The sequence below is a fragment of the Trachypithecus francoisi genome, unplaced genomic scaffold, assembly GCF_009764315.1.
Source record: "Trachypithecus francoisi isolate TF-2019V2 unplaced genomic scaffold, Tfra_2.0 Lachesis_group10, whole genome shotgun sequence".
NCBI lineage: Eukaryota > Metazoa > Chordata > Mammalia > Primates > Cercopithecidae > Trachypithecus > Trachypithecus francoisi.
The window spans coordinates 47,061,238-47,080,983 of record NW_022681455.1 but is presented as its reverse complement, the minus strand read 5'-3'; the positions used below and the strand labels follow the sequence as shown (position 1 = coordinate 47,080,983).

General features: G+C 43.4%; 1 protein-coding gene across 7 annotated transcripts in view; it reads left to right on the top strand.

Annotated features, from left to right (window-relative positions):
- Positions 1-19,746, top strand: part of ADGRF5 (adhesion G protein-coupled receptor F5) — a 103,831-nt gene that overhangs the window by 14,873 nt on the left and 69,212 nt on the right. For 2 of the 7 annotated variants that reach the window (XM_033217390.1, XM_033217384.1), the window contains exon 1: positions 18,677-18,991. The exons of 2 other annotated variants lie outside the window; for them this stretch is intronic. The gene's annotated coding sequence lies outside the window, so the exon portion shown is untranslated. Of the gene's footprint in view, positions 1-18,674; positions 18,992-19,746 lie in introns of those variants that run through there. 3 more of the 7 variants (XM_033217387.1, XM_033217386.1, XM_033217388.1) reach the window with 3 other exon arrangements.

Here is a 19,746-nt window from a genome sequence, read left to right as displayed (position 1 = left end):
AGCAACTATCTTCTCTAATGTCATGGTCACAAACTAAATTTCTCAAAACAAATATTTAGAAAAAAAAGATTGATGTGGAAAATATAATAGCAAGTGGCTGAATTAATCTTTAACATGAGTGAAGAATCAAGAGTTGCACCTCTTCACCCCAGGTCACACCAAAATCCGTGCACACTCAGTCCCAAAGTAAGTCCTGCAGAACCTCACATATGGGAAAAGTAAAAGTCAACCATTAGTATGGTTGGTTTAGCATCTAAGAAAAACCATATTTTTCAATCCGTGTTTGGTTTCAGATACAGAACTACAAATACCAACTCTATGTATTGAAAAAAAAATCCACATAAAACTGGGTCCTTGAAATTCAAACTCCTGTTATTCAAGAGACAACTGTAATTTAAAATCATAAGAAATAAGTTCTCGTGAGCATTTTATAATCATTCTAGTAGTCTAAACTCCTCCATCTATAGTACTAAAATGTAAATGCCATTGAGAGCATCTGGAAGTAGCTGGAAATCTTCATTCATCGAAAGTGGGTTCAATTCCATTGACAATCTCTATTACATACAGAAAAAATGGGCTAAATATATGTTTGACGATTTTTCAGCACTACACAAGTTTTCACCTTTAGTATGTCAGTAAAATTAATTAGTTGAAGCTTCCCATTCCATGTCCTCACAAACAAAATTCAACCTTTAATGAAAGTCACTTTTGGATTTTGAAACAATGAGTTCAAAGGGAAGTTACTAAAAATAGTTGAAATTAACATTGATTGTAAAGGAAATAAACAGAAAATTACTTTTATTGGACCCAAGAGACAATACTTTTTTTTTTTTTTTTTTTTTTGAGATGGAGTCTCCCTCTGTCACCCAGGCTGGAGTGCAATGGCGTGATCTCGGCTCCCTGCAACCTCTGCCTCCCAGGTTCAAGCAATTCTCCTGCCTCAGCCTCCTGAGTAGCTGAGACTACAGTCGCCTGCCACCACACCCGGCTAATTTTTTGTACTTTTGGTAGAGATGGGGTTTCACCGTGTTAGCAAGCATGGTCTCGATCTCCTGACCTCGTGATCCGCCCGCCTCAGTCTCCCAAAGTGCTGGGATTACAGGTGTGAGGCACCACACCTGGCCAAGACAATACATTTTAATTAATTTACTCTTTCTCTTCATTTGTTTAATTTTCACACAGGGATTTTAGTTGAAGTCACATATACTAATTTGTTTACATGCTTATTTACTGTGTGTCTTCACAAGTCTCTACACTCTTCTCAAACCAGTGCCCTCCTGTTTCCCGTGTCCCTCCACACCTTGAGCCCACCTTAAGCTTCAACCCTGCCTGCCCCCAATCAAGATACCCTGAAACTGGCCACTCAGCGAATCATGTTAAAGCAAGATTCCTGCCCCACAGGTAGAAGAGAACCACTAGTTAAAGAAGCAAGCAATGAGTCCCCGGGACTTTTGCTTTTATATAATCAGAAAAGGCTGGGCATGGTGGCTCATGCCTGTAATCCCAGCAATTTGGGAGGCTGAGGCTGAGGGGATCACGAGGTCAAGAGATTGAGGCCATCCTGGCTAACATGGTGAAACCCCATCTCTACTAAAGATACAAAAATTAGCTGAGTGTGATGGCACGCACCTGTAATTCCAGCTATTTGGGAGGCTGAGGCAGGAGAATCGCTTTAACCTGGGAGGCAGACGTTGCAGTGAGCTGAGATTGCGCCACTGAACTCCAGCCTGGTGACAGAGTGAGACTTCATTAAAAAAAAAAAAAAAAAAAAGACAAGTAGAAAGAATGAAAAATAAGGCTAGTTTTGGGGAGAGGCTTTGTGAAGGACTCTGTGGTAGAACATGTGTGGTCATCTCCAGATTTGTGGTTTTCAAAATTTGGTTTGCACAAGAGTTACCTGGAGAGTTTGTTAATGATGAAGATCTTAGGGCTGTACCTTGAGACTCTAGGTGGGGGAACTCACAGGAGGAACCCAGAAGTCCTGGTCAGGGGACACCCAAAGGGTTATTAAGCACTCTACCCATGTGGATCACTGCAACCTAGTGCAGTGATCATTAAGGTGCTGATCTCCACCCACCAAGATGCTCCTTCATCTAGTGGGATAAGGGGGTGGACTCCAAGATTTTATCACTGGCTCAGAAGACCACTCACTTCCAGTGGCCTCACCTACCAGAATCTGTTGCCTTTTTCACAGCAGCCCCAAAGCTTCTCATTCTCAATGACTTCCAAGATGATTGACAGAGCCAAAAAATACAGAAATAGACAAGTGCTATTTGTCAGTCAACGGTGTTTATCAAGGGTTAGAAGAGTTTAGAAGGAAGACACCACAGTCAGCTCTGATTTGCTGCTTATGAGATGCTAGATGGTAGTGTCTGAGGCCAGCAGAAAGGAAGGGGAAGGGAGGATACTGCTGTAGAAGGCGCCCGGAATGTTATTTTTCTAGCAAAGACTTTTCAGAATGAACACTGGAATTCGTTCTGCAGGCTTTCCAGAATTAAAGAATGTACATTTTCCCCAAACACTAAAATTAAACTATAAATCATGTTTATTCACAAGTTACATGTAATTGGAAACATTTCTGGTATTGATAACTCTGAATCAGTAGTCCCCAACCCCCAACTTATTAGCAGTCTTGCTTTCTGTGGTTTCAGTCACCCATGGCCAACTGGGGTCTGTAAATATTAAATGGAAAATTCCAGAAAAAAACAATTTATAAGTTTTAAATTACATGCCATTCTGAATAGCATGATGAAATCTCATGCTGTTCATTCTGCCTTACCTGGAACGTGAATCATCACTTTGTCCAGCATATTTCTGTCCATTAGTCACTTAGTAGCTTTCTCAGTTATGAAATCTACTGTCAGGGTATGTATTGCAGCACCTATGTTCAAGTGACTTTTATCTGACTTAACAATTGCCCCAAAGCGCAAGATTAGTGATGCTGGCATATTATATAACTGCTCTATTTTATTGTTAGTTATTGTTGTTAATCTCTTAACTGTGCCTAATTTATAAATTAAACTTTATCATAGGTATGTATGCATATAAAAAAACATGGCATATATGGGGTTTAGTACTATCAATGATTTCAGGCATCCGCTGTGGGCCTTGGAATGTATCCCCCTCGGATAATGGGGGACCACTGTGTTGCCTTGCAACTAGAATGGTGGCGAATGGTTGGGAGGACTGAGGTACACATTTTAAGGAAAGAGCCACAATTGACCTGAACTGCTCTGCTTACTAAGATAAGAAAATAAAAGATTTAGTAGAAAACCCAATGGCATGAAATCTGAGAGAGTGAGGGGTTGGGAAAACATGAGGTAAGCATCATAAGGGCAATTTCAGTGACATGGGAGAAAGATGGGCTTGATGCCACCCCATCAACACACACACACACACACAGAGTCCTTATTTCCTGTACCTTGCTTCATGTTCTTCATAGCATTTTTGCTCATCAGACATATAACTCACTTGTTTATTGTCTATATTTCTGTTATCAGTCAAGGTCCTGGCAGAAAAGAAGTGACATTTTCAAAGGGTAACAGAAGAGGTAAGAGCAGTTAAGTCAACATAGAACTGGCAGCATCGAGCAGCCATGGGTTGCATCTCATTAAGCAAAAAGGGTCAAGAAGGGTGGGGAGGTAAGGGAGGTGTCAGAGGAACCTGCCAAGATCTGTGACTGTGGGAGAGGGGAATTCCCCAGGATCTGTGGCTAGAGGGGAGGAACACAACCACTGCCAAAACTGCTGCCTGCCAGGAGTTGGGGGGAGAAAATGCCAGGTTCTCCTGTGCTTCCATACTACAACGTCCCGCTGGGATCTCCCACTCTCCCTACCTTCCATCACCCTCCCAGAAGACAAGGCACAGCAGAGTGCTGGGTTAGCCTCTTGGGGCACAGAGAAGGGTGAAGATGGACCTGGAGGGTACACAGAGGCTAGCCAGCACCTCCCCCAACTAGAGTGCAGACTCCTAGGGGACAGTTGTTTTCATTACTTCTTATCACCAGGGCCTAGAACAGTGTCTGGCATGTAGATTTTCAATAAATGTTTGATGATGGAATGAAGGTGTGCATGATTTGGAAAAAGAGAGATGTCGAAAGATTAAAGCAGTTTCCTAGCATGTGTGATATAAACCCACCTACTGCCACTAATATAGCAGACAGTTAGATTTACCCTTTCTCATAATGCTTTCACATGAAGGGATATTTTGAGGAAGTCAGGTATGGCAGGCAGATCTGGAAGAAAAGATAGAGAAGATACAGCAAGGACCTCAGCACCATATGAACAACAGCAAAACCACAAAGTCTGAAGGTTAATGCTTTAGAATCTACAGGTGATAGAGGCATGGGAGTATTCAAGCCCCAGCCAGCACCCATCCCAGGGAGGAAGACCTTAGGCATGGTGCAGCTCTGGGTTCCATCCTGACCAACTCAACCCCTCTGAGACTGATTTTCCTCATCTGTAAAATGGGGATGAGGACAGAATGCGGTGTTGTGAAGACTGAGCAGGCTCCGACACACTGTACTTAGGGTGGCGTAAACAGTAGGAGCCATAAGGATTGTTTCCTGTGCAAGGCAAGTTCTCCAATTTTGAGATAGGTGTGGAAACTGCTGCAGTTGCTCTGCTTTCTCGGCTGGAGCCATTCATTCTGCATTCCTGATTAGGGAGAGGGTCAGGCGGTAATAGGACACCTCGTTCCGGACAGCTTTACCCAGTCCCCCTACATGGCTTCCTGCTTCCTTCCTTCAGGGTCAAGTGGAGTCAAAGCTTGTTTTCCTTCTCACTCCAGGTCAGTACCACACAACACACTTGTTTTTTTCAGGTGGCCCTGGGGGCTTGGAACCGCACTGACAGACATCCGTGCAGCCCTTCCTTCCTCTGGGTCAGGGAGATGTTTCCAGATGGAGTTGAATTCAGGAGCAGGTGAGGGACTTGGGGAAAAGGAGAAAGGCAAGATTAGCTTCCTCTGGAGAAGCTGGGAAATGCCTTAGTGAATCGGATTCACATAGCCTTACTTTAATATGAGCTCTCTCTCCACTTTTATTTGGTAGTGGCAAATTCTTCCTCTACCCTCTTTGGGTCTGTACCCCTAAAAGTACTGCTCTCAGATAAAATAAATTAGGCTAATGAAGAGAGAATGAGGCACCTCTGAATGAAGGTCTCCTGTGCTTGCATGAAGAGCTCACAAGAGACACTCTGGAATCCGTGACACCAGGGTGAAGTGGTGGGGGGTTTCCCTCAAGTGCAGGCAATAAGGTGGTGCATTGTCTGTAGAGAATTTGAAATTAACAATAAAACTGACTAAAGCATTTTTTTTTTTATTTTTTTATTTTTTTATTTTTTTATTTTTTTTTATTTTTTTATTATTTTTTTTTATTATACTTTAAGTTCTAGGGTACATGTGCATGACGTTTATATCATGTATAACTCCCCAATGCAATCCCTCCCTCCTCCCCCCTCCCCATGATAGGCCCCAGTGTGTGATGTTCCCCTTCCCGAGTCCAAGTGATCTCATTGTTCAGTTCCCACCTATGAGTGAGAACATGCGGTGTTTGGTTTTCTCTTCTTGTGATAGTTTGCTAAAGCATTTTTAAGGATTATTGGTCGGGCTCAGTGGCTCACGCCTGTAATCTCAGCACTTTGGGAGGTCGAGGTGGGCGGATCACGAGGTCAAGAGATCAAACCATCCTGGCTAACACAGTGAAACCCTGTCTCTACTAAAGATACAAAAAATTAGCCGGGCATTGTGGCACGTGCCCATAGTCTCAGCTACTCAGGAGGTTGAAGTGGAATAATCGCTTGAACCTGGGAGGCAGAGGTTGCAGTGAGCCAAGATCACACTACTGCACTCCAGCCTGGGCAACACAGCAAGACCCCGTCTCAAAAAAAAAAAGAACTATCACCATATCATGGTGATCCCAAACAATGTCAGCGATGAAGTATTTTTCCTAAAAAATCTATTGAAGGTCTAAGTTCTTAACAATTGCTACCATTACCGGTGAGTTTCAGTAATATAAGCTGCTAATTAATGTACTTTTATTACTTACCTTTTAATAAATAGTGTTCTACAGAGAAGGTAATTCAGAAAACTCTCATTTATATAGCAGCTCATGACACAGAGGAACTCAGCTACACATGTTTGTTCCAAGAGTAAGTTTCTAAGGGTTTGGGACTGTTTGAGTTTGCCTGAAGTCTCTCCAGCCTCTGCAGAATAACACATCCCTGCATTTGAACAGTAGATTCAAAACACGCAATGTTAGCATGGTGGTTGTAAAGAAACTGAACATGTGTAGCTTTAATTCTGTCATTCTACGGGACCTTACAGAGTTTTTATTTTTGTTTAAAGTTTAAAACAGTGCAGAGTGCAATCTTCAAGGCATACTATTATTATTTGGCATGTACGAATTTTAGTTCACACTTAACATTTCACTGAATTTTAGTAGTAGCATAAAGTAGAATGTTTCCTTTTTTAGTCAATTGCTTTAAATCGAAAGAATTAGTCAAGCAAATAAGGCTTGTTGCTGAAAATAATGTCCTCATATAAAGGAAGGGAAAGTTAATAAAAGATCTTGTCCAAGTGTCAACTCTGCTAGTTATCTCCATGGTCCAGAATTATGTGTGCTGGCTGCTCTCTAATTTTATGTACAGAAGTGTGAGTGTGTGTGTGGCATAGGAGTGTGCATGCATGTGTGTGTGTGTGTGTTTTTGAGAGACAGAGAGACATTAGTGGATTCAGGTGACTCAGGGGCAAGAGGTCACTCATAAGATTGCCCATATTTAGTGAGAGCCCAGAAGGTTCAAATGAAGAGTCCCAGACAGAGATGTGCCGTAAAGGGTTCACATATTGCTGGGTAAAACACAAAGTCTAGATCTTAATGGCTTTCAACAAAATTGAAAAGCGAACAATTTGAGGAATTCCGGAAGAAACTAAAAATAGATGTGGTTTTCCCTCCCTTAATATTCCAGGTCAGACGAGGCAAAACTAAGGGCTCTGGGTCTGGAATAATTGTGTAATTGTTGATATGTAGCTATGTTTTGTGTACTGTGCTTCAGATCCAAAAATAGTTTAGTGGTCCTGAGAGGCAGACTCTGATAAATAGAAGGTGATGTAGTTATGAAAGGTCTTGAACTTGGAAACGTGGACCCCCTCATTGTGCTGAGATAGGCCATGGGAGCTGTGGAGGGCTGAGTAATTTCCATGAGGCCCGATGACAATCTGTACAATGCTAGACCATTTTGAATTGCAGTAGCAGCCACTGTGAACACCTTTATCTTCAATCTCTTACCCTTTAAATTCCTAAAATAGAAAGCTCAGGCTAGAAAGCAGCGCAACTCACCTTCAGTAGTAGCAACCTGATCACCAGGCCAACTAGGTCGGTCCATCTCTCTGGGTTTGCCATTGTGGTGTGAGACGGAACAGACCAGTGAATAAAGAGGGTACCAAAGTAATGGCATATCCATGACTTGGACCTGGGGAGACAGAGAATTCAGTGGATTTAGGGGCAAACAACTTGAAGTGAATAGCTAGTGCTTTTCTCCAGTATTAAAACAAGCAAGTTGTTTTGAACAGGAGTTACTTTACTGAGCTATATGTGTACCATCTGGAAATTATTTATCCTTGTATTTTCTTTAAAAATGATTCACTACAGGTCACATAAAAGTGGTGCTCTTAGATACCAAGACCTTGCTAACTATCAAGTTAATATTTAGTTCCCCTAAGCTCACTCACAAGCTCTGTGGTTTTGCAGCATTCCACGTCTCTACGTTTTTAAGAGGCACATTCTTCCTTCTCCCTAAGGAGTTGAACTTCAGAAAGTTTGATTAATTTTCATATATGCTTTGTTTTCCATTCCCATCACTGCTGCCTCCAACTTTGTGCTTCTCCTCAATGATCTTATTTTTGGCCCCTTCTTGGCGATGCATTTCAGAACCATTGTTTTTCATAGACACTGGCGCCGCCCAGTCTTTTTTTCAGATTTCTTTCTCAAGCAAACGTTGTCATTGTGCATGACATATTATGTATTCTTGAAAGGGCGTTTGAAAAAGAATACATCATCCCTCAGAGGAATTGCGAAGTCTTAGTATAGGGATGCGATTATTAACCATCAAACAGGAGCCCAGGAGCAGTGACTCTGTGGGGAGGTGGGATGCATGCTTGAGGGTGGTGATTTTCACCACATGGATGACTCATCTCTGGTTGACCAGAAGGTGATACTGACCTAGCGATGTCGCCCTTCTATTGTAGGTGTTATAATTATTGAGCATCTATTATGTACTGGGAATTTCTAGCTCTTCCTCAGAAATTATTTTCACTATGGCCAAGATTGTGACATGGGGGAATCCTGTACCCCTGTTAACAAACAAGGGGCTGCGGGGGCATTAATGTGCACAGAAAACCCTTGTGTGGATATAGTAGCAACCACAACCACGCTGTGACTTTGCTTTGGGGTATACTGGATTCACCTAACAGTATATATCCTACCAGGTGAAAAGAGATAAGAAGTAAAACAAAATCTGTCCTTGATTTACTTACTTATTTTAAAAGCACTGATTGAACACCTACTATGTTCCTTTTAGCAGTTACCTAGCATTTTAGTTTGTTTTTTCTTTTATAACCTCACCTCCACATTAGTCACTTCTAACTAATAATTTTTAAAACTCATGGTCAAAAAATGATTTTTAAATGATCAATTCTTGAGTGTTCAGTTTGATCTTTCTTAAATAGGTTCATGTACGTACTGCACATGAACAAAATTCAGAGGGATCCAGAAACTTGCATGGTAAAAAATATGCCTACTAAATCACATTGTTTTAACTGTATTTCAATATAATTGTTTTCATTTGTTATCTTATATATTCTGTTTTGTGCATTTACAAACATTATTCTGAGAAGGCTTGCACAGCCTTCACCAAATGGACAAAGAAGTTCATGGCAAAAAAAAAAAATTTTGATTCTGTGTTAGTCTTTTTTTTTTTTTTTTTTTGAGGCGGAGTCTTACTTTGTCACCCAGGCTGGAGTGCAATGGCACGATCTCGACTCACTGCAACTTCTGCCTCCCCGGTTCAAGCGATTCTCCTGCCTCAGCCTCCCGAGTAGCTGGGATTACAGGCGTTAGTCATTCTTTTAGTGAGAGTCAGTGAGATACAGACCCTCCCAGTCTTCATGTGACTAAAAATGTTTTTTATTTTGCCTTCAATCATGAAGGTTCTTTCAAGTGTGACACCCTGGAAGAAAGCACAGGCGAAAGAGGACAGTGGGCCCCTGGGCCAAGTCTTAGGCACACCTACTTAAGGAGACCGAGAGGAGGGACTGCCAGGGCAGGAGGAGAGTGAGTGTCACAGAAGACACAGAATATGTCTTGTGGTTTATAAGAAGGTAGAAGTGGCCAACTATGTCAAATGGTGCTACCAAGTTAAGGGAGGTGAGAACAGCTAATGAACCGTTGGTTATAGCAACCAGGAGACTGGGGGAGCTCCCTGAGAGCAGCTGTGATGCAGAAGTAGGGAGGGGAGATTGATTTGACTGATTTTGAGGCTGGAGAGAGAGGTTAAAGAGGTGGAGATGAAATCTAGGTATTTGGCTCTTTAGTTAAGAGCTGTGAAGGGGAACAGAAAAATGTTGCAGTAAATGAGGGGGAAGAGAAAGACATAATGTCAGAGAGATACCCTATGTCTGTGTGCTGATGATGCTGAGGAAGTAAGAGGGGACAGCACCAAGAGCCCAGTGGAAGAAGGGGCAAGCCTTATCATCCTCTCAAACTAGAAAGAAGGCCAGAATGGGTAGGGCAGGTGCAAGAAGATTGAAAGTTTTTATGTAAAAAGATGAATGTTTATTATTTTTTTTAAAACAGTGTTTCCCTCTGTTGCCCATGCTGGGGTGCAGTGGTGTGATCATGACTCACTGCAGCCTTGACTTCCCAGGCTTAAGTGATCCTCCCACCTCAGCCTCCCTGGTAGGTGGGACTACAGGTGTGCACCACTATGTCCGGCTAATTTTTGTATTGTTTTGTAGAGATGGGGTCACACCGTGTTGCCCAGGCTGGTTTCAAACTCCTGGGCTCAAGGGATCCGCCTGCCTCAGCCTCCAAACTGCTGGGATTACAGGCGAGAGATGCCACACACAGCCAAATGTTTCATTTAGTTGACTGTTTTTACAATGAAATGTGAGGCAAGGGTACTGCTAAGACTGAGGAGAGAAGAGAAAGTGTGAAATGGCCCTTTCAAGGAGTGAGAAAACTAACATAAATAATAGGATTGCCAGGTTATGTGGCCATAACAGTTCCACTGATAATGGGCAGAATGATTTTTACATGCAAGCTGCATGCCAGCCTATAAATAACTGCTGTCTGAAATACCATCCCCACACCATTTCCCACTTCTTTCTACACTCATTATCCTCCTGTTATCTCTACTGCCGTTCATGTTAAATCTTTAACTGCTGGTTTAAATTAATTCACACTAATATGGAACTCACTGGAAATGGAAATGAACAATATCTCAACATTCCAAAGATATTTGAGTCAGAGTAGGGGCAGTTTCTTCACTTAAAGTAATTTGTCTCTAAAAGTGTAATTTTAAGGAATGAGGTGCAGATAAACAGGTTTTTCTGTTGCTTTCCAAATCCTGCTACAGAAGTGACAATTTATGCTTCTGATGTCACCTGGCATCTTATTTTTCATACTATGGTGCCATTCGCTACACTTTCAGTTAAAAGCTGTATTCTAATATGTTAAAGAGAACTACTTAACATTCTTCCATGAAAGAATATAGGCCCTGGAGGCTGGGTGCGGTGGCTCACGCCTGTGATCTCGGCACTTGGGAGGCCGAGGTGGGTGGATCACCTGAGGTCAGGAGTTCGAGACCAACCTGGTCAACATAGTGAAACCCCATCTCTACTAAAAAAAAAACTAGCTGGGCGAGGTGGCGGGCGCCTGTAGTCCCAGCTACTCAGAAGGCTGAGGCAGGAGAATGGCGTAAACCCGGGAGGCAGAGCTTGCAGTGAGCTGAGATCCGGTCACTGCACTCCACCCTGGGCGACAGAGCGAGATTCCGTCTCAAAAAAAACAAAAAAACAAAAATTAGCTGGGTATGGTGGTGAGTGCCTGTAATTCTAGCTACTCCACAGGCTGAGACAGGAGAATCGCTTGAACCCAGGAAGCGGAGGTTGCACAGACCCAAGATGGTGCTACTGCAGTCTAGCCTAGGCCACAAGAGTGAAACCCCATCTCAAAATAAATAAATAAATAAATAAATAAATAAATAAATAAAATAATAATAATGATAATAAAAAAACAATAAGAAGAATATAGGCCCTGAAAACATTGAGCTAATTTGTTTAGAGTGTCATTTCTTGCTCTAAGTCATGAGCCAAACATCTCAAGGAAAAGACTACAAGTTTAACCCAAGTTTAATATTGCCTCTTTCTCTGCTCAGAAATCACTGCTTCATCTTAGATATTAGGTATATGGATAACTACCGAACCTGTACCTGTGAAATTGTCCCAATTTAGAGGTAAGAGAAAGGGATATCTTAATAGTCCTCCTTGGGAAGAAACTGTCTTTAGAAAAATACTGTGATAAACACCTAGAAAGCAATTGAGACTCAGACCTCTAAGACAGTGGAGGTCTCATGCATAAAGTGAGGGGTGGAATATGTTTGTTACCCCCATAGATAGAGGAGCCAACGGGAGAAGAGTGGAGATTACAGGGAAGAAGGGAAGAGAGGTCAGCGAGATGGTGGGTAGCTGGCACTAGAGAAGGTGGGAGTCTGTGGAACGCTCAGCAAAGAGGTGGTCAAAATATCCTAATAGAATCATAACATCCACCCTTCCAATCACAACTTGGTTATTTTTCTGGTTGTAAATATGACTTTAGTCACTCCTTTCCTCCCAAACTTTAGGTTCACGTTTACTGGGTGTGTGGTGAAATTCAAAAAAGGGCTGTTTTTCTTTTGTACCAATCTAGAGCCACACAGACACAACATACTAGGAATCTGGCAGTTCTATGGGTTGACCGGGCCAGGAGAATATAAAAATCCTTAGGAATTGGCCGGGCGCGGTGGCTCAAGCCTGTAATCCCAGAACTTTGGGAGGCCGAGACGGGCGGATCACGAGGTCAGGAGATCGAGACCATCCTGGCTAACACAGTGAAACCCCGTCTCTACTAAAAATACAAAAACTAGCCGGGCGAGGTGGCGGGCGCCTGTAGTCCCAGCTACTCGGGAGGCTGAGGCAGGAGAATGGCGTAAACCCGGGAGGCGGAGCTTGCAGTGAGCTGAGATCCGGCCACTGCACTCCAGTCCGGGCGACAGAGCGAGACTCCGCTTCAAAAAAAAAAAAAAAAAAAAATCCTTAGGAATTCCCAGGTACCCTGAGGTGGGCTCTGAACTTCCACAAGCTGGGGTAAAGCAATTTTATCTAGAATTCTGATAGACCAGGATTCACAGCAGGCATTTGGTTTATGCTTCGTTCTGAAACCCCCATCTGACTTGGGTCAGTTCTTCCATCCCCTCAAATGTTCCTGTGGTTGTCACCCCACTTTTCAGTATCTCCCTGGGTAAAATTAGGTAAAAATCAAATTGAAGCATTTTAGCCAGAGCATAGACTACACTTCTGTCTCAGGAGGGCAATACAGCTATTTGGCATGATGTGAGCCTAATTCTGGCCTAGGGAGGTACAACGAGAACCTTCTGCAGTAAAGCTTGCTTGTTGACTTGTTGATGACAAAGCTTTGTCTATGGGTGTTGTCTGAGAAGGAGGTTTCAGGTCTTTATCACCTGTTATGATGTTGTTCTGAGTACTCTGTGAAAGCTGGGACCTAGGTGAGTGGATGGGACTTGGGGGTTGTGGATGGAAAAGAGACTGCTTAACCGTTGCTGGTCTACTTCTGTGATAATGATGTTAACAAGGAAATTCTGTTGCTGGCTTGCATCAGATGTGTTATTTGTGTTAACTACATAAAGAGGGGATAAATGCTGACAGATTTTTTATTGTTCTCGTCAGTACAGAGGTGTAACAGGACTTTACCTCCATGTGTCCTTATTCTACTTAGAACCACTATTTCTTCTACCAGAAAATTGGGGATGGGAATGCATGTGTTGGTGGGAGCTGGGGGTCACCAGAGCATAAGGTAACAGCATGGGATGCAGAGACAGAAGATCTAAATTCTAAGTCTGTCTCTGACACTAATGCTGCTTGTGACCTTGGTTAAGCCTTTCAACTTTAATACTAGATATTTGGAACAAATGATCACCAGCTGCACCCCCCACCCACCCTTTGCTCTAACATTATTTGATTCTGATTTTCTCCTGGTGTGGATGACCCTTAGTACATATTTGTCTAGTGGTTTTGGCATTGTGACATTCACTAATTGCCTTGATAAATTCTGAGGAAATTATCTCTACGATCAGAGGTAAAAATGAGGGAAACTTTTTTGGGAGTCAAAGGAAAAGCTGAAGCACTGAAAATAGCATAGAATGATGGAATTTGGATGGGAGATGGTGTTGTAAGGACAGGGCTTTGCAGTCCCAAGCTAGGATTCTGCCTGATGTTTGCAGATCAACCTCGCTGTTACTGCAATATACAGTACCCACCAGTGCAGAGCGCCTGCACCCAGGATGCACGGTAAAGAAGCAGAGGTTAAAACAGGAGTGACTGCCCAGCGTACATGGACAAAATGACATGTGTACATTGAGAGGAAAAGTGTAGCTTCCTTCTAAATAGATTCCCTCCTAGGCCAAGACAAGAAAGAATGCCATGTCCTCAAATACCTGCTCTTTTCCATGGGACTGGGTTGGAGGGGACTGAGGGAGGAAGAGTCAATGACAAGTCGATGACTGAAATTCTGTGCATCACAGCTGAGGCATGTGGTTGACATATGTCACGCCATGGGGATCAGAAATGACTTCCTGCTACGTAGACAGCATGTCATCTCTAAGAATTGAAAGTGGAATATGAAGGCTGTGGATGGCTCACAGGCCATTGGTGGTCAGCACTCACCAAGAATAGATCAATAAGGGTCAAGAGAGAAGTGTGGATGACACCTCAATGAACCATACCTCAAATCCTCACTGTCCCCCCTCACCAGAGGTGCTGTCTCTCCCTCTTCCAGGAGATGGCAGAGGGGGTAGTGCTAGGAATAGAGTCCAGAAAAGGGTCCCACTTGGAGGGTGACTTGGATTTCTGGCAGAAGCTGGGGCCATCACTGGAGTCATAAGAAGTGCTGGAAGGGAGCTGTCAACTGTGTCCAGCTGGCTCAAAAGATGGAAACTTTGCAATCTTCCATAGCAAAACAACATCAATATCTGAGAGACACATATACAAAGAAGGCGTAATAACACTGTCTATTGGTGGAAAGGGTGCAGTAGCAGTAAGTGCAAATAAAATCTGAGTGGCTGCAGCTAAGCACAAATATGACCAATTCCATTAGTGGAGGCTCTGCCAAAATATACACACCCGAGATAAGAATAAGACCATTTGTATACTATGAAACTGCCCAGTTATTTGCCAGTTCCTTCCTTGCATAAGGACAGGTCAGTGCCAAAGGAGAACTTTCTTGGCCTCAATGTAGAAATACCAAAAGAGAGCTGACCTTGGGTCAAAAGGGTTACCAACATCTGGTTATGGATTAAAAAATAAGAGAAAATTTATAAAAGCAGGGCTTACCCTGCCAAGATGTGGAGTTAGGAGAATTTCGCAAGTTGAACTAATATATACTTTAGCTATGCTGGCCAGGGCTGTGGCATTAATAACTTCACTTGTGCATTGCACTTTCAAATACTCCCCTGCAATGAATGAGTTAAGCAGGCAATAGAGTTTTGCTCTTGTCGCCCAGGCTGGAGTGCAATGGCGCAATCTTGGCTCACTGCAACCTCTGCCTCTCAGATTCAAGCGATTCTTCTGCCTCAGCCACCTGAGTAGCTGGGATTACAGGCACCGACAAACACTCCCTGCTAATTTTTGTATTTTTTAGTAGAGATAGGGTTTCACCATGTTGGCCAGGCTGGTTTCGAACTCGTGACCTCAAGTGATCCACCTGCCTCAGCCTCCCAAAGTGCTGGGATTACAGGCATGAGCCACTGCACTCAACTTGGGAGCTTACCTTCTAGTGCAGGGATGCAAGGTGGATACATCCAGCAAAATTTAAAAGTGTAATATAGTGTATCAGAGATGATATGGAAAACTAAAGCAAGTTGGGGGGATGTGGAGGGATGAAATGTAAGACATGGCTATCAATGAAGGCCTCACTAAGACAGCAATATTGGGGCAAAAGTGAGAATGAGGTGATGGAGTGAGTCTTGAGGAAATCTGTACAAAGAGCATCCCTGGAAGGCAGAGAGAACAGCAAGTATGAAGACCCTGAAATGCAAGACTGCCAGGTCTGCAAGAAGGCCAGTGTGCCTGCAACAGCATGAACAATGGGGACAGAAGGTGGTGCAGATCATGTAGGTCTCACTGGCTGTTGAAAGGACTTGTGCTCTGACTGCAGGAGATGAGTTGAGCACAGGTGGACTTTATATAACTTGTATTTTATAAAGACCATTCTAGCTGCAGTTTTCAAAACAGACTATAAAGGGCAAGAGGAGATGCACAGAGATAGGGAAGACACTGGTAATTATCCAGTCAAGAGACAGTGATGGCTTGGTTGAGAATGACAGCAGCAGAAGGGGTAAGAAGTGCCAGATTATGCATATATTTTGAAAATAGAGCTAACAAGATTTGATGGCAAATTAAATGTAAAGTGTGCAAGGGAGGACTCAAAGATGACTCTCAGGGTTTTGATCTGGGTAAATGGAAGGATGGAGATGCCCTTTGCTAATATGGGAGAGACTGGTGGTATAGCTAGTTTGGGAGGGATGATTGGGAGTTTAGTTTGGGACATGTTCTGTTGGAGGGCCTACTGAACAACTGAATGGAGATATCAAGTAGGCAGTTGATTACATGAGTCAGGAATTCAGGTGAGAGGTCTGTGATAGAGATAGACATTTGGAAGTCATCAGCAAAAAGATTTAAGCCAAAACTAGTAGAGATCACCTGGGAAATAAGTGTCAACAGAGAAGGGTTTCAAAGACTGAGCTATGAGACACTCTTATGTTAAGAGGAGGGACCAGGAATGGAAAATGAAATGGAGAGTTTAATTTCACTGGCTTTTATTGATAACCCACTATATACCAGCACTATAATAGGAGCTGGGCATAACATAAATGAGACCAGTGTCTGCCTTCAAGGTGCTCCATTCAAACAAATGGATTTTGTTTGAATGCAGTGTGGTAACTTCAAAAAGACATGCATCTGGCAGTGTGGGATCAGGGAAAAGAAATATTTGGCTCAGACTGGGAGAAATAGGAGAGTCCTTGGAAGAAATAACACTTGGAACTTAAAAGGAGACTAAATGTTACCTGTGTGAAGAAAGGAGAAGGGCAGAGTGAAAGAAGGGCAGAAGTGAAACAGCTGGGAACATGCTGGAAAATACGTATTTATTTGGTGCTGAAATTTCTTCATGAGAAAGTAGGAGCTTTGTCTCTAATGAGACTGTACCTTACAGTCATGAGAGATATTTCATATTAAGAAACATAGATAACCTGACTGGTGAATTATTCTGACTACATTTGCAGTTTGGTTGAAGAAGTTTGGGTTCAGCCACCAACACCAACGTTTTAGAATTCGGGAAAACGGCCTCTGTGACAATCAATTCCAGCCGTAGCTACGACAGGGCAGGGTCTCTCCATCCACAGTTCATACTGGGTTGCTGCTGAGGCCATATGGTGGTTCCATTTTTTATTTGCTTTTGTTTTCATTGTAACGTGTGCGCAGCGAGCACACAGTGTTCCTAACAACAAGCAGGGAACTGTGGGCGAGAAGAATTGCTCCTCAGAGAAGGAAAGGGACAGCCACTTTGACAACGCCCATTCCATATTAGAGAGCCTGCTGCACCCAACAACCAAAACACAAGCAGGAAAACAGGCAGCATTTGCCCAGGAACTGTGTCTCTCAGGAGGCTGTTTCTTAAGTCAGGGTGTATCCAATCCAAGCTATAGACTACAGTTGAGAATCAGTATCTAGAAGTGGAATAATAACATTTTGAAGTTCATCCTCTTCTTGCCCAAATACTCTGGTCTCAAGCCTAAGTCCCGCTGGTGGTTGCTGACTTGCCCTAGTCTGATAGCATGACAAGAAGGGAAGACAGCTGGAGGGGAGAGAGGATGAACTTCGAGGCACTGGAGCCCAGGGCTCCAGAGAACAATGAACAGTTACTAAACTCTTCCTCTTCAGTTTCAGCAGAGTCTGTAAACTCAGTACTATTATCATCCCACTTTCACACATAATAAAACTGAATCTCGGGGCCAGGAGCAGTGGCTCATGCCTGTAATCCCAGCACTTTGGGAGGCTGAGTCAGGGGATTACCTGAGGTCAGAAGTTTGAGACCAGCCTGGCCAACATGGAGAGACCCCGTCTCTATTAAAAAAAAAAATACAGAAATTAGCCAGATGTGCTGGTAGGCACCTATAGTCCCAGCTACTTGGAAGCCTGGGGCAAGAGAATCGCTTGAACCCGGGAGGAAGAGGTTGCAGCGAGCCAAGATCGCGCCACTGGACTCTAGCCTGGGTGACAGAGCGAGACTCCATCTAAAAACAAAACAACATTGAATCTCAATAGGGTCAAGTAATGTGTAAGAATCGCTTGAACCCAGGAGGAAGAGGTTGCAGTGTGCCAAGATCACACCACTGGACTCTAGCCTGGGCAACAGAGTGAGACTCTGTCTAAAAACAAAACAATATTGAATCTCAATAGGGACAAGTAATGTGTACGTGGCCACATAAAATTGGTGGGACTAAAGCGTCAATTCCTACAGTCTGACTCCAGAGTCCTTTCTTTGACACTATGAGGAATTCTCTGAAGTTACTCTTGGGACTACCTGCATTCGACTCACCTGAAGCATTTATTTCCAATGCCGATTCCAGGCCATTCATCAAATTTTCTGTGGGCAGAGCTCCAGAGTAGAGAGTCAAACAGCATTCTCCATCTGTGTTCTGACCTTGGGAAGGTTTCTCCTTGGGCCTCAGTTTCCTCTCTTGTAAAATGAGGATCAGTGGGGTCACTTCCAGTTCAAAAATGAGCTGACTATATCATCTTTAAACCCAACAACCTGAATGCAGCCTGCCAACCAGGCCTTTACCATATATCTCATTATCTTTAAATATCCGTGTTACTGAGTGGTATTTTAAGTACCGCTAAATTTATAGTTTGATACACAAATACTCACGGAGTTTCCCTGGAAACCTAGGAGAACTGGACATCCCTCCAATGTGGCATTTTTGAGGTACAGCCCTCCCATGGGGGAGGACTAAACAACTTCTTTAGATCTCTTCTCTTCTGCGGATTCTTTTATTCTCTGCTTTCTTGGCACTGCTAAAGACAAAGAATTCATCGCTTATCTTAATTTTCCTTCCACTCTGAAATTACAATCTAATTTAGTGGTCATCTTTTAAGTTGAAACCAGGCAACTTGTACCTCTCATTAGCTCTAACCTATGTTTGGTTTGCTCTGGTTTTGCTTTTCTGATTTTTTTCTTTGGAGAAAGGAAAGTGAGAACTAGGGGCATTGACTAAACAAGTCTGTCCACTTGGTGGAGAGGTTTCCAGATAAGAAGGTTCTGAAGGACTTCCCATGGGCGTGAGGGAAATTGCACACGCCATCCGGGGAAGAGGGCCAGGAAATCACTTTTTGTTTTTAAAACAGCAGCGCGGCTCTCAGGGATGACTCTGTGAGGCTGGGAGGATCATAGCTGGGGGAGGCCTCAGTGAGGCTGAGCGTGAGAGCGGAGCTGCCAGTCCTGCCTGAAAACACGAAATGAGTCTTGCTTGGTTCTCCCTTCACTGGGCGTGAGGCCCCCTGCCCAGGAGGCCGCAGGACAAATGGCCCCATAGTGGAAACTGGGAAGCTTTTAGGCATCTGATCAGAGCAGGAGCCAGCCGGGGACCGCAGTGCTGGACAGGTAACAGACATTTCTCCTACTACAGTCTGTCGCTCTGTCTCCCTTTGTAGCAAGAGATCAGGGGCTCCTAAATCACTTCTCTTAAGACATCTTCCACTTACGATCCTCTTTGCCTGCTTTTCTTTTGCGTAGCTGTGATATGTATGTTGGGAAGGTAAAGTACGTCCAGTCAAGACTGTTGTGCACACTGTTGGTCCAGTTAATGAGACTATGTTAAAGGAGATGGAGTATCGAGCAACTAACTAGCTGGGATCCTTTAGGATTTTCTTTATAACAGACCTTTTTTTTTTTTTTTCCCAAACAAGTTCTCTCATCCTTAAGCCAGAAAATACTATAAAAACCAATGCATTCATGAGCTACTGAGCTGCTGCTCTTTCCAAGAGCATTTCAGGGCCAGGCGGCCATTGCTGTGGTCGGGTTGAAGAAGGAAGAGGCTGCATCCCAGTTGCAGGAGGAGCCCTGGGTATTCGCTCAGCTCCAGGAGAGTCGATCCAAAGGGCAAGGGATGACCTTAGAAATGTAAAATGTAGGCTGCAGCCTCCCACCCAGGACTGAGGGGGAAGGAGTCTGTAGTCAGCGTTAGGAAGGAGGTCAGTAAAAGTACGGGGGCTTCAGGGCCAGGCCGACTCGTTTTGAAAGGAGCAACTCTATCATGTGCAGTTTGCTTAAACCATGTTTTCTCATACTTCAGAAAGCCAAGCCACACCACTTCACTATAGCAGTTTTTCTTTCATAAAGGGCTAATGTAATTGGTT